This window comes from Hibiscus syriacus, unplaced genomic scaffold (genome assembly GCF_006381635.1).
Source record: "Hibiscus syriacus cultivar Baekdansim isolate YM2019G1 unplaced genomic scaffold, ASM638163v2 tig00110443_pilon, whole genome shotgun sequence".
Lineage (NCBI taxonomy): Eukaryota > Viridiplantae > Streptophyta > Magnoliopsida > Malvales > Malvaceae > Hibiscus > Hibiscus syriacus.
The window spans coordinates 644,330-667,519 of NW_024062739.1; the positions used below are offsets into that span (position 1 = coordinate 644,330).

The following is a 23,190-nucleotide window of genomic DNA, read 5'->3' on the forward strand; positions in this document are numbered from 1 at the left end:
ATATAAATATCAACTATAGTATATATTATATTTATCAACTATAATATATAGTTTACGTATAAACTATAATTTATATAGTTTATATATATAATATATAGTATATAAATATAAACTATAGTATATAATATATAAATATAAACTATAGTTTATATATATAGTATATAGTATATAAATAATTTATATAGTTCATTAATAAACATTATATATATAGTTCATATGTAAGCTACTAAACTATATATATTATATAGTTTACGTAGTTTATATATATAGTATATATAGTTTACATGGTTTATATAAGTTAGTATATATTGTTTATATATAGTTTATATACTATTATCTATAAACTATATATTTTATATATAATTCCATAAATTAACTCTAAACCATATATACTATATATATATATATATATATATAAACTATATAGTTTATATATAATTCATATAATTTATAAATAAACTATATAATTTATATTAATAAACTATGTAGTTTATATATAGTTCAATAGTTCATATATAAACTATATAGTTTATACATGGTATATATAGTTTATACATAATATATATATATATATATATATAGTTTATATATAGTATATAACAATATAAATATAAACTATATAGTTTGTATATATATATATATCTATATTTATATTATAGTTGTTTCAAATTTTTTTCAAACTTTTGAAATGAATGTAATTAAGTCTATTTTACAAACTTTGTTCACATTTTACAATTATTTTGATTTGATCCCTTTGTGTTGTTTAATTTATTTAAATTTTATTTGTAATTTCATATTTTTTCAATTTAGTCCTTAAAATTATATTTGCATATGAAATTTACCCCTACTTATTACTTATTTATATTTTTTAATTGGCCCATAAATTTTTAAATGGATATAATTTAATACTTTTTTGTATTAATTTTAACCTCACATTTTAAAATTATTTTGATTTGGTCCCTCATCAATGTGTGTTGTTTAATTAAATTAAATTTTTACTTGTAATTTCATATTTGTTTAATTTAGTTCTTAAATTTTTATTTTTCATAAAATTGATCAATAATTATTTATATTCTTAGTAATTTACTCTAAATCATATACAATTACAAATTGCAATTCAATGTTCGCGAAAGACGAAAATAATTAATCCACAAATAAACCTGGTCTTTAATTGCTCCGGACTTGAACTGACATCGATCCGAACTAAAAGTAACCCGACCTGTACCTGGTGTCAAATCAACCTGAAAATGACTCGACTTGATTTGACCTGGACCCGACCTTATTCGAGTCGAAGCATCAAATTTACCTGACTTGACATGTATCCGATTTTACCCAACCTAACAGTATCCGACTGAAACCTAAACAATTACCCGATTTTACATCCCTACATTGAAGAAGAGAAGTTGGGCATTGTCAACCATCGTCTACGGAAACGCACAAAACCATGGATTTTAATCCGGAAATGGATTCTCTTTATCTTCTTTGTGATATCATGATATCTTCGTTTGATCATTTTGGATTTTGATGTTAATCTCATCCATTTCTTCATCTTCTTCCACCCTGCATTTCCTTCCAGCCAAACAATACAATGAGAAAATAATTATTTCCAAATATATATATATATATGTGTTTGTTTGTGTATGTGTGCTAATAGTTGAATTCATACCTTTAACCATTTGAATATCTCCATTCTCTTCTATCATTGATTTTTCCAGGACCTGAGGTTGATCAAACAACATTACTGGTTAGTTAGCTCGAGTTATGGAAGTAACTGATACTACTAGGATATCGATATGTTCAATATTTTTCTTTTTCCCCCCGTATATTTGGAAGATCATACCCCTTGTACTACTCATTTACCAGGTAGGGTGTGTGTCAACAGATATCTATATATACTACAAACCCTGATTATACATCGACATTTTTAAAAATATTTGTGTTCGGATATCCAAACTCGTGTCGGTGTCAGATAGTTATACGTATGCAGTATGATCATGAACTGAGCTCAGCACCTGAACTAAACTATCCATTCGCCTTCTCATCCTTCTTTGAATGAAGCCTCTGGTGCACTGTGGAACAAAATTGCCATAGGGACATTTAAAGCTCCTGTTCTTACAATTCCAAATATGAAAACAAGGATTTAAGGAAGTTTTGCAGTTTACCTTTACATGGTATTTCACATAGGCATAGAAATTTAATAAACTCCTCACGGTCTTGTCTAGTCTTTTACGTTCAACATGGTGTGAAGATATATCTGTTAAACAAAAAGACATAGGAACATGTTACTCGGATTTGGACGTGAGTGTCGCATGTAATTTAAGATTACGCTATGTTACTCAGACCAGCATGTGAATATCCAATACCGAGTATTTCAACAAAGAACAACGACGATACCGAAAGAGATAAATCCTCCATTAGTGCTCAAATCTTCAAAAGGTTCCCCTCTGAGTTCTGGAGGAGAAATAGGTGACCAGTTGCAAGGAGGTACTTTAGCCCATTTCCCAGAACTTCCCACACCCATTAGCTCCTATCAAGGCAACAAAGTATGGAGAAAAACAATCCCATTATTTTACAGATATAGTTACAGTGAGAATTGTTGAGGGATCTCCCGATTATGAAGTTGGTCGGAACCTCCAACAACCAGGTATTGTATCTTTGAGACGGTACTGCCGTAGGTAAGTCACGGTAAGTGCTCTACACCCTGCCCTCCCTGGGATTTACTAAGGGTAGGGAGACAAAACCCCGAACATTCCACGGTAGAGCCATCCTGGGATACAATATCTGATTGTTGAGAATTCCAACGACCTTGCAATCCAAAGATTCCTCAACAAAAATGAAAGTGTTGTGCTCTTAATCAGAAACCTGAAAGAAGGATGTTGCAATGATGACATCTGAATGATCTTTGAACCTCATGGGAAACACTGCTATTATTTTTTTGAGGCTGCCAAAATATTCTCATTCATTTAGAAAAGAAAGTTCGACATATATCCGTTTTTGATATTCACACCCGAGCTCCGAGTAACATAGGCAGACAGCATTCATTTAGTAAATTACCTGTCTGATGACATAGAAAGGCTCTCTGGGATGATAAATAAGTTTGATGGGTTTATACATCCCCTGAGATATATCCCAAGAATTCACATTCTGCAACATCTCTTTCAGTTGTGAACTTAATATTACTGCTTGGACCGAGGAAACTTCTGTGATCACCTTCAAAGATTCTAAAAGGAAAAAGAAATATCAGAAAGCATTAACATTTCTGTGATATACCATGTTTAGGTTTTATATGCTTTCAATTCAATATATTCAAGCAAAGACTTGTAGTTGTATCTCTTCTCTTTTTCATTGCTTAAACCGTTACAATTCCCCATTTCCCATTTTTCATGGGGATAAAACAACTTTTAAACCTTGAATTTGACAACTTTTCCCATTTTTAATCCTTCTGATGATGTAGCATTTTGATAATGTACCACATTCAGGGATTAACGTGGACAAAAATGTTCAAGGACTAAGTTGGGGAAAATGATCAAGTTCAGGGATTAAAAGTTGCTTTATCCCTTTTTCATAACTATGTGCCGACACTTGTGTTCCATACATATTGGACAACTTTTTCAATTTTTAGTTTTTGATCCACGTTATTCTTTGAATTTATCAACTTTTTCTCATTTTTAGTCATTTTGGTAATGTGACATTCTCATAATGTGTCATGTTCAATGACTAATATGGACAAAAAAAGAGTTTAAGGACTAAGTTGGGAAAATTTGTCAAGTTTAGAGACTAAAAATTGCTTTATTAATTAGTTCCATACATATTGGATATGGATATGGGAATATAACTTTCAAATTATATTTTTAACACATTAAAAAAAATGAACATGCACCCTTCGGACATATACTTATATCCGACACTCGCATCCCATATAAATATTTTTATAAAAACTTGGAAAAATCATTGAGATGAAACCTTTGTTATGTGGGAGCTTGGGAAAATCAAGTCTTAGAGTAAGCTGGTATCAATCTGTTGGAGGCTCTATAATGTCAAGAACATCAATGGAGATTTCCCTTATCATTTTCAGGATATATGGCGATAGCCCATGTGATAGAAACACTCCTTGGGACAGCAGAGGAGTCGATATCGACAGGTAGGTAAACGGTTCGGATGCTGAAGACTGTTGAAAAAAACCCAGGAAGATGAATAGTTAAGAACATACAGAAACCTATAAACATGATATATCCAAATTTAGGATGGCAACAGAATGTGGCAGAGCAGACCTAATTTGATTCTAATTTATATATTCATTCGAATGTCTCTCGAATTCGGTATCGTTTAATACATTAGTTCCTGATGGCTGATTGGCCATATTCGATCTCGACATAAGGTAATGGCAGACAATGTTGGAAGATTACCTTAATGTAGTATTCAACAGAGCCGAATTCATACAAGTGATGATCAACCTCTATAGGCTTCTCTGCACTGCCGTGAAAAACAATTAACATTTGATCAGAGCTGTTTCCGTTTCCAATAATGCAAATTAGATTAACACAAACTTAATCTCAACGGTCTATTTTCGTTCAGCAACGGTTTGTATCTTACGAACACATGAATTGCAATGGACTGATTCTTAATTCTTCCAACATAAAAGAAAAATGGCTTACTTGTATATTCTGAGAAGTATCTCCTTCAAAGCTGGTGAAGCTCTCTCAAAAATTGCCATTTTGGATCGAAACAAAAACACCCAATTCTTCTCCCTCGATTATATCCTCAAAACTCAAGCACCCAAAGTGTTTAAAACCTCAACAATGGCGGTTCTGAACTGAAATATAAAATGCATTTGAAAAAGAGAGAGAATGATTTGTTTGTTTAGGAGTGAAATGCAAGTTCAATGTTGCAATCATAGTTAGCAACCTCATAGGCAATCAGTCACTTTCCTCTCTCTCTTTGTTTTATTAGATTTGCTTTACAAATTAACTCATTTGTAGAGTAAGCCAAATCGATGATTTGTCAGCTATCGTCGTGTTCCTCCCCCGCTGATCAGTTCCCACCGTGAAAAGATGAATCCTCTCATGATGTTTCGCAACCATTGATTTGGAATTTTGATTTGTTTTTTTCTGTAACTTTGTGCTGAACCTAAACATTGGATTCAATTGATTTTTTTCTTTAATAAACTAATTAAATGAAGGTGGAATTTCACTTCAGAATCTCATTATAGATTTGTTGGCACTTCCAAATTTAAATGCTATGCATTCCCTCGTTCTTTTGGGAATATTTTATAAGAAATATTTAGGGTATGTTTATTCTAAAAAATATATTTTATTTTTATTTAAAAAAAAATGTTTGATTGTAAAATTTAAAAATGATTTCTGAAAATTAAAAACAAAAATAAGCGAAAATATAAAAAACATTAAAAAGATGTTTTCAGTACTTTTATTAAAATTATTTTGGAAATTTGAAAAATAATGAAATATGATATCTAGATTTTTAATTTAACTTATATGAGTTTAAATTATTTCATCAATAATTTTTTTATTTAATAGTATTTGAAACTCTCAAACTTTTGCAAAAAAAATCAGTATGTTCCGTGAATCTTTTTTACACTCACTATAGTTTTTAGATTGATTTTTTAATAATTTAATTTTGTAGTATTTTTACATTTAATGTATTGAATATATTAATAATTTTTTATATTTTATAATTTAAATATATATATATATATATATATATATATATTTTTAATTTTTACACTCAATATAGTGCTCAAACTTTTTAAAAAATCAATTACGCCATTAAACATAGCCAAAAAATCAATTAAGCTCATCTACCACATCATCATTGATCATGTACTGCCACAACAATATCTCAAACTGTCAAATCAATATTGTAGATTGTTATGTAAATTTGTGAAATGTCATGTAAGCATTGTGACAATCAACATTTGATTCTTTTTTAAAAAGGTTAGATTAATTTTTTTTTTCAGTGCAAAAAACGTTCAGAGGCTATACTAATTATTTTTTCACAAAAGATTGAGGGCTTCAACTATCATTAAACATATTTCTATTTTAATGACACGCTTGTGTGCTCTTGCTTATAACAATATTTTTGTGTATTTTTAAATTTTAATTGATACCCAATATACAATAACATTGTATCATTACTATAAATTAAAATAAATTTTGTGTTAATAAAATATTATTATTTTATATTTGCATAACTCACGTGTTAAATTAATGTAATGAATTTTTTTAATAATTATAATTTAATTTACTTTTTAATAAGTATTTATTCATTCCCATTTTTAAAAATTATATACTAAATACATTTTTACTATTTTATCTTTGGATTCAAGTTTTCATTTATATTAACTAAACATGTTTTCTAATTTTCAAAAAACTAAAAATGAAAATTGTTTTAAAAAAAAAAATAATTTCTAGAACCAAACAGACTCTTAATCTTTATTTGAACTATATCAATATGTTACAATCGATGGTCAATCTAATTGAAACATGATCGATTTAATTAAAAAATAGATTTATTGATCAAATACATTTATTATAATTCAACCTCCGTCTCACCAAACTTGATGTTTAAATATAAAATAATAAATCATATAAAATCGTCTCTTTTAATTGATTAACCTAATTGAATTGAAAGTCAAATATTAAATTAATTCGATTATATATTCAATTTTAACCATCGAATAAAAATTTAAATCATACGTATTCACACAATTATTATGGAAAGAAGGCATTAATAAAATTGAGTAAACTACACAAATAGTCCCTCGATTATAGGGTGATGTTCTGTTGAGTTCATCGACTATTAAACGCTACAAAATGATCCATCTACTATAGGGTGTTGCTTTGTTGAATCTCTCAATTATTAAAAGTTACAAAATGATCACCCGACTATTTAGTATGTTCTAAACTTATCATTTTTCGTTAAAAATGAAGACAATTTGAGCTGGATGTTAACATGTTGACTAAGATATGATATATATATTTTTAAATTCTGATATCAAATTTTATCATATCTCGATCATATTAGATTAACATTCAGCTCAGACTGCCGTCAATTTTTTAACGGAAAATGATGAGTTTGGAACATACTAAATAGTTGAATGACCATTTTATAACTTTTAATAGTTGGGGGACTCAAGAAAATAACACCCTAAATCGAATGACTATTTTGTAACTTTTAATAGTTGAGGGACTCAACAAAGCATCACCCTATTGTCGAGGAACCATTTGTATACTTTACCCTTAAAATTTTTGAATTCAAAATTTATTCAAAAATAAAACATAAGAAAGAAGAACCCAAAAAGAAAAAATTCCTAGTTGATGTATGTGTTTTACTAACTTGTAATCTTGCAAACTTTATTATAGATTACAGTGCAAGTCTCATCGATGATTACCAATTACCTAAAGAAAGTTCGTTGGACCAAATCATCTTAATAGTAACGATACAAATCCGATAATTTATGTATTTGAATCGAATTTATATATATTTTTTTATTATGATATAAGTTTTTAATATTTATATTTTAGAAAATTTAAATTTCCTTATATTTTAGGGTTTTTTCTTTATATTTTCTATTGATTATCTAATTTCGTATCTCCGAAATGTTATAACTTCACACTCCCTAATATTTTTTAACATAACTTCTTAAGTTCACACCTCTGACATGAATTCCTATATCAGTCTATGTTGTGTTTGATCATTGTACCAATAAAGTATTGTATAGTATTTTAGTGGGATGATACACTAATTTCTTTAAGTAAAGTTGAAAGTTTGAATTATGATGTTCGTGAATGGAGAAAATTAAATAAAGAGAATCACAATTATTTCTGCATAATTTAATTTAGATTAGTTGATTAATAAATTAATTAATGATGATTATAAAAAAAACAAGTTTTGTGTAGTGAAACACACGTGCATTAAATATTTTTTTCGTATTATGTTCTAACCGAGACAATATACTTAAAAGGAACAATCCCCATAGTCGCTCTCCCCCCTCTTTTTTTTTTTAGTAGAAAAGGGTGGAAAAAAGGTGTCTTCTGCCTGCAATTTCTAAAAGAAAAGACCCCTTTTTTCTCTTCTTCGTCGGTTCTTTTAGATAGCTTGGTAGGAGAGATGGCAAAAGTTCTGGCTCAGTCCGCTCTTGTTCCTGCTCTAGTTACGAATCGAAGTCATGGCCCATCCAAACAATCTGGAAAATCGAAAACGTCTGCTAAAATGATGTGCAGTTTAAGAACACCTGGATTGACTATACGTAGTTTCTCAGGGTTGCGTGGTTCAACTTCTTTAGATAATATGGTCAGAGTCGGCCAAGATTTTCATTCTAAGGTAGCAATTTCAATCTCTTATCGACGTGGAAGTGGAAGCCGATGTGTACCTAAAGCCATGTTCGACCGCTTCACGGAGAAAGCAATTAAAGTAATCATGCTTGCTCAAGAGGAAGCGAGACGACTTGGTCATAATTTTGTTGGTACCGAACAAATTTTGTTGGGCCATATTGGTGAAGGTACTGGCATTGGTGCAAAAGTTCTGAAATCCATGAGAATCAATCTTAAAGATGCGCAAGTAAAAGTCGAGAAGATAATTGGAAGGGACAGTGGTTTTGTTGCTGTAGAGATTCCATTTACTCCTCGCGCCAAACGTGTTTTGGAACTCTCTTTGGAAGAAGCCTGCCAACTTGGCCATAACTATATTGGATTCGAGAATCTTCTTCTTGGTTTGCTATGTGAAGTTGAAGGTGTAGCCAGTGTTTTGAAAATCGGATTGGATAGGTCGGTTCAACCGGTTTAATCGAGAATCGTTGTTTAGTCCGGTTCAATCCACATCGGTTGAACCGCTACTAGTGAACCGGCCGGAACCGCTGAGCCGTTCGAACCGGATCGGCTGAAAATCGAAAAAAAACCGAGCAAAACCGAAAAAAACCGCCAATTTTGTTTTTTTTTAAAAAAAAAATTAAATCAAACGACGTCGTTTGTTAAACGAGCCAAGTCGAACTCGAGTATTGCTGAGCACGACTCGAACTTGAAAACTTTAAAAGTAAGCTCAACTCAACTCAAACTCACGAGCTAAAAATTATCAAGTTCAACTCGAACTCGAAATATAATATTGAAACTTGAACTCGAAAAGGCTTGAACTCAAAAAAAATTTAGAAGCTCAATTGAAGCCTAAAATTCGAGCTTGATTGAAGTGAAAGAATAGTTCACTCAATGCTCACCAAAAGACTCCATGATTTTGAATGCCAAATTACCTCTATTATTTATAGAAGTTAGTTGGGATGCTCTTCTATGTTTCTTAGCCATGTGAGATTGTTTTGTTCTCATATTTTTACTCTTTAGACTTTTGGGATGCTCTTCTATGTTTCTTAGCCATGTGATATTGTTTTTTAAAAAAAAAATTAAATTAAACAATATCATTTTTTTATGATTTTTTAGCCCCAAATTTATTTTTTAATTATAGTTATATAATTATATTTATTATTTAATATGTTTTATCTTAAATATTATATTGTAGTTAATTTGAATCATTTTGTTTCATTTGATTTTATGGTTTTTAACTTATATATATGTTATGACTTGCTTTGAATATGACTTGTTATAGAAAAAATTATTTTTTATTAAATATTTTTGGTATTTTTATTTAATTTTTTAAATAATTATGAAGTCGTCCGATTCTTCCGATCGGTCGGACCGGTTCGACCGGTTGAACCAGTGAACCGGTAGCATGGCCGGTTCGCTAACCGGTCCAGTTCAGAAAACCATGGGTGTAGCAGCTCGTGTTCTTGAGAATTTAGGTGCTGACCCAAGTAATATCCACACACAGGTTATTCGTATGGTTGGTGAGGGCAACGAAGTTAGTGTTGTTAATAGAGGATCTGCTGGAAACACGATGATGCTGAAACTTGAGGAATATGGAACCAATTTGACCAAGTTAGCTGAAGAAGGTAAATTGGATCCTGTTGTTGGAAGGCAGGATCAAATTGAACGTGTTGTCCAAATATTGGGTAGACGGACAAAAAACAACCCATGTCTCATTGGAGAACCTGGTGTTGGAAAAACTGCTATCGCTGAAGGCCCTGCCCAACGAATTGCGAGCGGTGATGTTCCCGAGACAATTGAGGGCAAGAAGGTTATAACTCTTGATATGGGTCTTCTTGTCTCTGGAACAATATATCGTGGAGAGTTTGAAGAGAGATTGAAGAAGCTAATGGAGGAAATCAAGCAAAGTGATGAAATAATATTGTTTATTGATGAGGTACACACTTTGATTGGAGCAGGAGCAGCTGAAGGTGCCATTGATGCAGCCAATATCTTGAAGCCTGCTCTTGCTAGAGGTGAATTGCAATGTATTGGAGCTACAACCCTTGATGAATACCGAAAGCATGTTGAGAAAGACCCAGCTTTGGAAAGACGTTTCCAACCAGTCAAAGTGCCTGAACCATCTGTAGATGAAACTATACATATTTTGAAAGGTTTGCGGGAGCGTTACGAGATCCACCACAAGCTTCGTTACACGGATGAGGCCTTAGTTTCTGCTGCACAGCTGTCATACCAGTACATAAATGACCGTTTTCTACCTGATAAAGCAATTGACTTGATCGATGAAGCTGGATCTCGTGTTCGCCTTCGCCATGCACAGCTCCCCGAGGAAGCTAGAGAGCTTGAAAAGGAGCTTCGGCAGATAACAAAGTCAAAGAATGAAGCAATTCGTTGCCAGGACTTTGAGAAGGCCGGGGAATTACACGATCGAGAAATTGAGCTCAGTGCTCAAATAACTGCAATCCAAAAGAAGGAGAAGGAGATGAATAAGGCGGAGGCGGAGGCAGGGGATGGAGGGCCTGTTGTGATCGAAGTTGACATTTAGCTTATAGTCTCTTCATGGACAGGTATCCCCGTTTAGAAAGTAGCAACCGATGAATCTGATCATCTACTTAAAATGGAAGAGACTCTTCATAAACGAGTCATTGGTCAGGATGAAGCTGTCAAAGCCATTAGCCGTGCTATTCGACGTGCCCGTGTTGGTCTCAAGAACCCCAACTGCCCAATTGCAAGCTTTATCTTCTCTGGACCAACTGGTGTAGGAAAGTCGGAACTAGCTAAGGCACTGGCTGCTTACTATTTTGCCTCTGAAGAAGCCATGATCCGACTTGATATGAGTGAGTTCGTGGAAAGGCATACAGTTTCCAAGCTCATACGTTCACCCCCTGGGTATGTTGACTATACTGAGGGCGGTCAGCTAACCGAGGCTGTTAGGAGGCGACCATACACTGTTGTACTTTTTGATGAGATTGAGAAAGCCCATCCTGATGTTTTCAACATGATGCTCCAGATACTCGAGGACGGGAGACTGACAGTAAAGGAAGAACTGTGGATTTCAAGAACACTTCTGATAATGACATCTAATGTTGGAGGCAGTGTGATTGAAAAGGGTTGACGGCGTATAGGATTTGATCTTGATTACGACGAGAAGGACAACAGCTATAACAGAATAAAGAGCCTGGTCACGGAAGAACTGAAGCAATATTTCGGGCTGGAGTTCTTGAACAGATTAGATGAGATGATTGTTTTCAGGCAGCTGACCAAGTTGGAAGTGAATGAGATTGCCGATATAATACTCAAGGAAGTATTTGACAGTCTCAAAGAAATCGAGCTTCAAGTGACGGAAAGGTTTAGAGAGAGGGTTGTGGAGGAAGGATACAATCCGAGCTACGGAGCGAGGCCTTTGAGAAGAGCCATTATGAGACTTCTTGAGTATAGCATTATTGGTAATGCTCAATCCAGGTAGAGTTAGAAATACTATTAGGAATAGATATTTAAGGCTTGTATTCTCCACTCTCTTGTTGAGTGATAGAGAACAATGGGGACTCTCGCGCACCGTCGTTTGTCTTGTCTCGGCTCGTGATCGTGGTCGTGGTAATACTTGTCTTTGACACATTTAAAATTCGTGAGGAATTTCTCTCTAAAAAACAAATGAAAATGTGAAATATTTCATCTGATATTTATAGGATGTTGAGGTCTGTTTAAATTCAAAATATTTCAGATGATAACAATTGATTAATTAGTTGTTTTTTATTTCTGAAATTAAATAAATTTAACAGTTATTTTTCCTAAATTAAATCTGAACGTTAAGATGTATCTGGACTGATTTGCAGCTTTGTTCAAAGAAGAGACAAGCTGTTAATATCATGAGTTACAGTAGTTACAGGATTTAATTTCATGAGTTATAACAGCTGAATATTGATGCAACGGACCTTGACTATTTTTGAGCCAGCTTTGTCAGGACGTTTCAACAGATATAACAGAGTTTAATTCCATAATTAAAATCATATATTAATCTGATTTTTTGTTTGACGATTATACCCCTATTTCTAGCCTATAAATAGAGAGTTTTATTTAGCTTCTCAACTCACTCCACATCTTACTATTCACTCTCAAAGTGTTCTAAAAGCTACTATCTCTCTTCTTTCTAATCAAAAGTGCAATACCACCAGTAGTCTACTTCGATTTCGAGTGTACGAAATTTGGAGCGACCATGTTAACCTTGGGGGACGAACCGCCTATTGGAGCTATTACACACATCGAGACGAATTCGTTTCTAAGATAGAGGTTTTTACCACGACACAATTTACTATTTCAACTTTTGAATTATTATTTATTTTTCCAGTCAGTGCTAACGGTGTGATTTTGAAGTCCATATTTCCAACAATTTAGAAACGAATTCAATATATACTGCAAATATGACATCACCTTTGAGAAAGTTGATCCCCGATCTTTCCAAGCTTAATGCACTTGATGGAAAGAATTATTGGAGGTAGTCCCAACGAATCTTGATATTTTTTGAGTAGCTTGACATGGACTACATCCTGCTCAAGCCACCACCCACTATACCGCCAACCCCAGTCGTTGGAAATGATACTGATGTGTTTCTAAACGAGGTCGCCTTAACTGTTACTGCTGTTGCCGTCGCTACTAACGAAAAATATGAAAAGGACAATAAGACGGTGCGAGGACACTTATCAGGCACATGTATAACAAGTTGTTTGACATGTTCCTTAGGGAAAGAAGTGCCAAGGCGATTTGGGACACTTTGGAGAAGAAGTACGGTGCTGACGATGCGGGCATCAAGAAGTACGTCGTCGATGAATAACTTAAATTCCAGATGACGGATGACAATCCGATAATGGATCAAGTCCATGACTACGAGAACTTGGTCACCGTCATCATCGCTGAAGGAATGCAAATATGTGAAGTGCTTTAAGCCAATGTCCTTATCGAAAAGCTGCCCAAATCCTAGTCTGACTATCGCAACTCTCTCAAGCATAAGAATAGAGATATTTCACTAGAGGAGCTGGTGGACCATATGAAAATTGAAAAGGCAACCCGGTTAAAAGATAAGGTTGCTAATTCCCATAGTAATTTATCTTTTAAATCTAACTTAGTTGAGTCCAAATTTAAGAAGATCATGAAACGAGAGAATCATGATAAAAAGAAAAACCTAAGAAGGTTGTCAACTTCAAGAAATCTGGAAAGGCCAAAGCTGAAGGGAAGACACTCAAGTTCTATGTCTACGTTCTAGTCGGTCACAAAGCTTATCAATGTTAATATCGCTCAGACTGCTAGAATGAAAACAAGCCACAGATGCACATTGTGGAAAATGATGATGACATCATTGCTGCGGTGGTTTCAGAAGTTAATTTGGTGGAGAACAATTTTGAATGGGTGGTTGATATTGTTTCTTCAAAGAACTTCTGCGCAAGGAATGAATTTTTCACCGAGTTTAAGGATGTGAACGAAAGTGAACGTATGTACATGAGGAACTCTAGAAGCTCTGAAGTGCTAGGCAAAGACAAGGTTTTACTCAAGCTGACTTCTGGTAAAACTCTGGCCTTGAATAATGTTATGTATGTACCTACCTTGCGTAGAAATTTGATAAGTGGTGGGCTTCTAAATAAGGCATGCATTAAGTTAGTTTTTTAGGAAGATAAGCTTTTATTTTCCTGAAAAGATAATTATGTTAGGAAATGTTTTTTAAACAGTGGTTTACTTGTCATATAAACTCAACTTAATGAAAATAAAGCTACCACTTCTGCTTACATTGTTGAATCTATTGACATGTGGCATCCTAGATTAGGACACATAAATATTCTTGCTTTAAATAAATTGATAAATATGAATGTTATGCCTAAAATAGACATAACTAGCTTTAACAAATGTGAAATTTGTGTAGAAGCCAAGAATGCTAAATCTCACTTTAAGACCGATTCTGATAGAAATATTGAATTCTAAGAACTCATTCATATTGATCTAGACGACTTTAGAAACACTGAAAGTAAAGGAGGAAAACACTACTACATAACTTTTGTAGATGATTATTCAAGATAGAGAAAAGTTTATATCCTAAAAACTAAAGATGAGGCTAAAAATGTCTTTCTTGTTTATAAGGCAGAAGTTGAGAATAAACTAGATAGGAGAATTAAATTGGTTAGATCTGATATAAGTGGTGGATATGGATCTAATTTCTTAAAAGATGTTTGTGAGAAGAATGACATAATTCATAAAACTTCAACTCCTTGTTTTCCTCAACAAAACATTATAGTCGAAAGAAAAAATAGAACTTTAAAAGAGATGATGAACTCATTATTGATAAGTTCTGGGTTATCTGATAACATAGGGGCAAAATTATTATGTCAGTAAATCATATCTTGAACCGAGTACCTCATAAGCAATTAGATTCCACCCCACACAAGTTGTGGAAAGTATATGCCCCAAATCTACAATACCTGAAAGTATGGGGGTGTCTGGCCGAAGTGGGCTTGCTGGACTTTAGGAAGACAACTATCGGACCTAAAATCGTTGATGCAGTGTTTATAGGGTATACTACAAATAGTTTCGCATACAGATTAATGCTTCTACAAGTTTATTATATTTGTGAGTGAATAGATGTTGTCTTCTTTGGAAATATTTTTCCCTTAAAGAAATCGAGATTAAATGTTGAAACACAAATAGAAAATATTTCATACACTTATTCTAGTATTTCTCCTAGGTCTTCTGAAGAAATTGTCTTCGAGCCTAGAAGAAGTAAAAGATAGAGTTGAAACCTCTTTTGGACCAGATTTTATTACTTCCTTTATTTATGAGATAAATTATTTAGACTCTCTTTTTGATCCTAAAACTTATGAAGAATCTATAAGATCTATCGATGCTAGTTTCTGGAAAAGCGCTATCAAGGATGAATTAGAATCAATAATGTTTAATCATACTTGAGAATTAGTTGACTTGCCTAGATGATTCAAACCAATCTGCAACAAATGGTCTTCTGGAAGAAATTGAGACCAGATGGTTCGATCCAATAGTACAAGGCAAGGCTAGTCATCAAAGGTTTTACTCAAAAGTTTGGTTTAGACTACTTTGATACTTACTCTCCTGTTACGAAAATCTCAACGATCTGTGCATTATTTGCACTAACCATTATTCACAAGTTGTAGGTACATCAAATGATGTTAAGATTGCATTTCTGAATGGAGATCTAGATGAGGATATCTACATGGAGCAGCCACTAGGTCTCAAAGCACCTGGTATGGAAGGAAAAGTCTGTAGACTTAAAAAGTCACTTTATTGACTTAAGCAGGCTCCTAAACAGTGGTACGAGAAATTTCATACAACTATACTTAGCTTTGGTTTTGTTGTGAATGGTTAGAATGCTTGTGTGTATTTTAGGATGTTTGGCACTAATTGCGTCATCATAAGTTTATATGTTGATGGCATGTTGATTTTCAGTTCCAACATTGAGTCCATTAACAAAACAAAAAGTTTCTTGTCCACTAAGTTTGAGATGACGAATTTGGGAGAAGTAGATGTAATCTTAGGAGTCAAAATTACCAAAACTGAAAAAGAGATTTTCAGTCAAACACACTTTATTGAAAAAGTGTTAAAGAAATTTGACAATTTTGACATCGTCCATGTTCGAACTCCTTATGACCCTAACATACAACTCTTTAAGAATAAAGGAAGTAGTGTTTTATGCTAAATTGATTGGAATACTGATGTTCTTAATGAATTATACTCGGTCTGATATTGCTTATGTTGTGAGCAGACTTAGTAGATATACTCATAATCCGAGTGGTGAACATTGGATTCCTCTTAGACACTTACTGAAGTATTTTAAAGGTACTATAGATTGGAAACTTGAATTTGTTGGATATCCTGCGGTACTTGAAGGATATTATAACGCCAACTGGGTTTTTGACAATGATGAATTAATCTCTATGAGTGGGTATGTTTTTACTTTAGGTGGAGCAACAATCTCATGGAAATTAACAAAGCAGACTTGTATTGTTCGTTCTAGTATGGAGTCAGAGTTTATAGCTCTTGACCTAGCTATGCAAGAAACTGAGTGGCTCAGAAGTTTGTTAGCAAAAATTCCATTGTGGGGAAGACCAACTCCTCCAGTTTCTTTTTTGTGTGATTCACAAGTTGAGATATGTGTGGCTAAGAACCAAGCTTAAAATGGTAAGAAAATACACATTTATATAAGACATGAATCAGTTAAACACTTAATTAAGAATGGAGTGATCTCTTTAGAGTATGTGAAGTGGGAAAAGAACCTATTAAATCCTCTTACCAAAGGGTTAAGCAGGAAGCTGGTTCTAGATTCGTTAAGGGGGATAGGTCTAAAGTCCATTGGTTGAAGAATTCATGGTGGATACCTTACTTAGTTATCTAAGTTCAATGTGATCAAACGAAACCATGAAAAGACTCATAGTGTACATTCCTACCTATCTATTGTAACATCCCAAACTATGGGTTAGTGACTAAATTATAAAATTTTAGAATTTGATGATTAAAGTGGAAAAGTTGAATAGTTTAATGACTTATGTAAAAATAATTCCTGAAGGGTTATTAGTAATTATTAAAAGAATGAGAGGACAAAATGGTCATTTGATAGGAAAGATTTTTTTTTTCCTATATATGAATGAATCACGTGGGGAAAGGGGGAAGTTATCTTCTTCTTCTTCATTTCTTCTTCTCTATCGTGAGCAAGAGAGCAAAGGTAAGATTTCTTAATTTTTGATTATTAGCTGAATTTTAAGTTGGGTTTTGATCATTAGATAATAACTAAGCTTAAGGAGAGCTTAAGTTGTCTTATAATCAAAAGATGAAGAAGTTATAAGAGATTAAAGAAAATGGGTTTTTAATTGAATTTATGGAAAAGAGTTGATAAGTTGAATTTGAAGTTAAATTTGACTTGTCATCATGCTAATTAAGGAATATGAAGTGTTAGAATTGTATTTAAAACATATTGAAATTTGAGTATGATTCTTGAATTACATGTGAGGGATAGGATTTTGAGGTTAAAGATGGTTTTCATGGATATAAGTTGGTTTAAGTAATGGTGGTTGGGTTTAATGACATGATAGGGGTTTAAAATAGGAGAATTGAGTGAAGAATTGATGATTTTCGGGCTTAAAATACAATTTCTGGGGATAGGGAATCGGTACCCTATGAAGGGGTATCGATACCCCCTCTTGAACAAAAATTCCAGTATGTGCAAGGGGAACAGATTCCCCCCTGGGGGTATCGATTCCCCCTAAATGAAAAATGGAATTTTGGTTCATTGAACCGGCTTAAGTTATTAACATCAAGTTTAAGGTTTAGGCTTCTGATAGTTGTTTTGAAATGTTATATTTATGTAGATATTGAACCTAAACAAGTTCTGGAATAATCAAAGGATTAGGATTGAATCAAAGCAAGGGTAAGGTGAGTGCAATTTAATTATACTTATGCTATCGAAAAACATTGGCTTGCGATGAGCCAGTGACGGAGTTACTATGGTAAGAAGTGACTCCTAAAATGTTATATGATTGATATGATTCTTATGAGTGCATTTTAGTTTATAGGATTATAATGAATTGGACTTTTGATAAGTCTATTTCCAATAGTTATAGTGTATGGAGTATTGATTATAAGGATGTGAATGACATGAAATGTATGTATACTTGATTATATGAACTGATATGTGCTTATATGTGCTATGTGATTTATGTGATATGCCACATGTGAAAATAAAATATGAACTATAGGAAAGGATTATATGATGTATATATAAACATATGTGAACAAAATAGGACATGCATGTTTACATGAACACATGAGAAATAACATAAGTTATATGATACGATTTATATGATTACATGCACATGTAATATATGTTATATGATATGGATCTATGTGACTACGTGAGAAAGAATATATATCTATGAGAAGACATAAGAACAAGGTATAAGCTATGTGACATGTGAACATGAATCATATGAAAATGTTCTATGTGTAAGTGAACTATGTGTCGATATGAATAAGTGTTAAATATGAAAAAATAATGCCCATGTTATGTGTCATGAGATCTAGAGGTATAGTTGGCATGCCAAGAGTCGAGGGTCTACGCGGTCTTTCGGGATATATATGTATTCTTTGAAACATGTATGAGGTCTTTTGAGACACTTACTTGATCCTTGGTATATGTATATGATTCTTAAGGAATTTATATGTGGTCCTTAGGGACAAATCTTAAATGGCATTACGGTGCATTTCTACGTGGCACTTCGGTGCAATTCTACGTGGTCCTTCGAGACAAATTCTACGTGGCACTTCGGTGCAATTTATATGAGCTGTGGTGACAACATTTGTGCACAACCTCAATGTATTCAAATACCTTAAGTTCTAAGTAATGTACATGGGCTAATAAAGAGACAATAACAAATACAATACCTATGATGTATATGCTTATGGTGATATGAAATATATTACATGAATTGTATGATGTTATGTGTGTTATACGATATACAGAAATGATAAGTACAAAGTCATATGATAAATAGAGAGTATGATGATGATGGTATATGTATGCATTTTATTATATGAAATGTTCTATAGTTTTATTACATGTTTTATATGTCTCACTAAGTCTATGACTTAGCGTGTGATTGTTTCACACGTAGGTTTTGCGAAGAGGAAGATTGATAAAAGTTATGCAAGACAGGTCAGTTTCTCCTTTCCAAAGATCATATAAGAAAAGAAGTTACTAGTATGTATTTTGTAATACTTATAGGGGTTGGCATGTAAACAAAGATTTGAATCCGATATGTTTTAATCAGTTTTGTAAAATCATATTATTGAATTTTCTAATGTTTTAAATGTGTATATGTAAATGAAAATTTTATACGGATGAAACCTTAGATTTTTATAAATTTATACGTATTTTACGGAAGTACTGTAGCAGTACTGTAGCAGGGTATCGGTTCCCTGTAGCAAGGGAATCGGTTTCCCTCTGACAATCTGGAAAATTTTAACATTTGGGCACTGTTCAAAATATTGTTCACAGTACTGTTCATACCCTATTTTACTATTCATAAATATGTTTTTGCCTCAAAATTTTATAACAAACACAATTAAACAATATATGATCGTATTTTCTTTAAAAGAGTTCAAATGTTCTCATATTTTACAAGAATAAAGGTTTTAAAAGTTAATGTGACATCTCAGACTCGTATCTGGGTCAGGTACGGGTTGGGGTGTTACATTTAATGGTATCAGAGCTACGGTTTAGCCGATTCTAGGCTAAAAACAAAGTCAAAAGTGTTTTTAAAAGTATACATGCCAACTTAAAGTGAAAAAAATTCTGATCTGATAGTGTAAGGAGTATACTGTCTTGATAATAGAGTTAAAATGTTATGTTATATTAGATGTATGATTATAAGAGTTTCCAAAGTGAAACATAAGATAATAGACTGAAGGTAATAACATTCACCTGCCCTGGCCATGCAAGGAGAAGAGCGAAAAACCTCAGGGCGTGCATGTACAAGATTAGAGAATGTTTCATGATGATAAATGATATTATGATGTGTTTTTAATTTTATACTTCTATAATTCATATAATGAATGTATCGAAAAGATTTGAGAACACTCGAGTTTAAGGGTGAATTTGAGAAATGTTCAATTGTTATGAAAATTTGATTAAATGATAGAAAGATAATGTTAGAATGTTTTCATTTCTCCAAAGTGGAGAAGTTAAATTGAGTAGTTTCGTTACTATGTCGGTAAGCTAGAAGTATGGTGAACAAATGTCACCATAAGAATATTAAAAGATCAAGTGATGTGGTTATCATTTGTAGAAGAATTCAAGAATAAGTACATGAATGATTAGTTCATAAGACAAATGAAGCTCGAATATATTAGCTTGAAGCAATGGAACTATACATACATTTGTATGAGTATAAGTTTAATAAGTTAAGCATATTTATTGTTGAGTTGATTCTGATTAAGAAGGATAAAAAAAGATACATGTAATTGGTTGTTTAGGGCTTGCGCCTTAAATTTAAAAAAAGTGTTACTGGTTTTGAATTTGTTCTCATTTTAAGAAATGGTTAATTGCGTTAAAGCTTTAAAGAGAGCTCAAAATGAAAGGATTGGAGAATAAAAATATTAGATGATTAAGAGAATTAATGCTTTATAGAGTTAAGCACCATCAAAGAAAGATAGAGATTCTGGTTTTCAACTTTAAATCAGATATGAATTAGTTGTATTCTCCGCCAGAGAATCAAATCAGATGAGAGTCCGACAGACTCAAGCAGTAGGGCTTGATCTTGAAAGATTAAACAAGGAGTTAATTGTTAATAAGTCAGGGTTAGAGACAACCTTTGTTAATTAGGTTAAAAGATCTGTTAGAAGTTATGAAAATTTAAGTAGGAAAATTATTTTAAAGGGATGATATGAGTATTGAGATCGGGTAATTGTTGAAACAAGTGGAGAAAACACAAGTATAAGAATGATAAAGAATAAGGTTATGTGCAAGTAAAGATGACTATCAAATTTATGAAAATATGATAAAGAGTGATAGTTAGGATAAATATATGTGATATACAAGAGCATGTGAGTATAAAGGACATGATATGAAAGGAATGAAAAAGTATAAGGGAAAAAGGGGTAATGAAAGAATTAAAGTAATGAAGTGAAGTACATGATAGCATGAAAGATTTATTGAAGAGGTGGTATGAGAAAAGGAATAGTAGACGTGTAGATAGTATTGTATATCAGTAAGAGTATGGATATGATAAGAGTTTATACTTTATAAGGAAAGAGTTAGCATTGGCTAACAAGATTTTGTGATGAAAAATGTATTGGATATAATTGTATATTTTGACCATAATAATGTGATAAAAATGAAGTGAGGATTCATATGGTTGAGTAAAGCTGAGGATTGATAAGAAAAGTTTAAGAATTAGTATATTGGCAATCGGTTTATAAGACAAAGCAAATTATAACGTTTGATTTTGAAATAGAGGAATAGTATTGTGTGTGAGTAAGAGTTCGAGTTTTAAAAAAAATTGAGTAAGATATGGTTGAGGAAAATTTTGATGGAAAAGAATGTATATGATTTGGATTGATAAGGGTTGTATCCTAGTTCAAAAGTTAAGGATTGTGTTCAGAAAATAGAATGTGCAACAGAACAATGTTAGAGAATCTCCACTATCTTAAATTGGAAAAATTAGATGAAGTAATTTAGTTGCTATGCGGTTGAGCTAAAATAAGGTAAATAAATGTTATAATGGGAATAATGGAAGATTCATTAATGTGAATATTGTTTCGGAAGGAGTTTAAAGAAATAGGTACATCAGTGATTATTTTATAAGATAAAAGACGTTGAAATGTTGAGTGTGAACTAATAAAATTTCATGATGCATGAGAATGAATGTGGATTTGATAAGTTAAGTAAACTATTGTTGAGATAATTCTGATTGGAAAAGGGGTATATGATTAATTGATTAGGGCATGTGGCCTAAATTGAACAATTGTAAGAGTAAAGGTGATAGAGTTATAAGATTGAAAGAAATTATCAGTATATGAGATGGTAAAGGAAAACGTTTTGTATAAATAAAGGGAATTATCAAAGTTACGAAGATGCGATGAAGATCAATAATCAGAGATAAGTATAAGTGATATGAAAAGAGTATGAGAGTCTGAGAAAAAGATATGACATAGGTTGTAAGGAGATTTGGATTTTTGAAGGAATGAAAAACTAAGGAAATTAAATGATGAAGTTTAAAAGCTCAAGTATGACAAGAATTATGATCAGGTATAAAGTATGAGTTAGTATAGAAAAAAAATGTTCATAAGACTATATGAAAAATTGTTGGATTTTGGCAAAGTGTATGTATTAATCATCTGTAATGAGGATTTAAGATTATGTTTCTTGGTCAAGTGGACGTGTACAGAGAGATAAAGAATGATTCATACGTATTAAGGAAGTTAAGATGTAGATAAATAATGATAGAATAAAAGTTGGTAATTAGAGACTTATGAGGAAAGTGAATGATTTTGGATTTTGAGTGATAAGAATTGATGTTACTATTTATATGATAAGGGGTATGATATAGATGTATAAAAGAAAAAGGTAATTGAAGGATTGAATTAAGTTAGCACCTTTTGTTATAAAAGGGTGATTATTCCTTAGACAAGTACGTGAGATTATATGAAAAGATTTTTTTTGCGTATTGTAGTACATACAAGAATTAAGGAATGAGTAAAGATTTGGTTTATGGTGTAAAGCGATTAAAGAATGATGAAGGAAATCAATTGATTCATAATATTGAGTAGTAAGGATTAGAGTATTGTCTATATAATGAATGTCATTATATGGATTTATAAAAGTCGAATGTATATGGAGAATTGAGTAAGGGAAAAAGATAAGTATGTTAGCGATAAACAGGAAAGATTAAGGAAAGGAAGCAACATGAGAATATTAGAAGATATGTTCTTATTAATGTGGGAAAGGAAAATTTGAGGATGGATTTTCTTAAAAGGAGGGGAGATTTGTAACATCCCAAACTACGGGTTAGTGACTAAATTGTAAAATTTTAGAATTTGATGATTAAAGTGGAAAAGTTGAATAGTCAATGACTTATTTAAAAATAATTCCTGAAGGGTTATTAGTAATTATTAAAAGAATGAGATGACAAAATGGCCATTTGATAGGAAAGAAATTTTTTTTCCTATATATGAATGAATCACGTGGGGAAAGGGGGAAGTTATCTTCTTCTTCTTCATTTCTTCTTCTCCATCGTGAGCAAGAGAGCAAAGGTAAGATTTCTTAATTTTTGATTATTAGCTGAATTTTAAGTTGGGTTTT

The 23,190-nt window shown here is 32.3% G+C and overlaps 2 pseudogenes; one reads left to right on the top strand and one right to left on the bottom strand.

Annotated features, from left to right (window-relative positions):
• Positions 1–1,384: 1,384 nt before the first annotated feature.
• LOC120125760 lies at positions 1,385–4,833 on the bottom strand (annotated as a pseudogene).
• Positions 4,834–8,069: 3,236 nt separating this feature from the next.
• Positions 8,070–21,908, top strand: LOC120125774 (annotated as a pseudogene).
• The last annotated feature ends 1,282 nt before the right edge of the window (positions 21,909–23,190 follow it).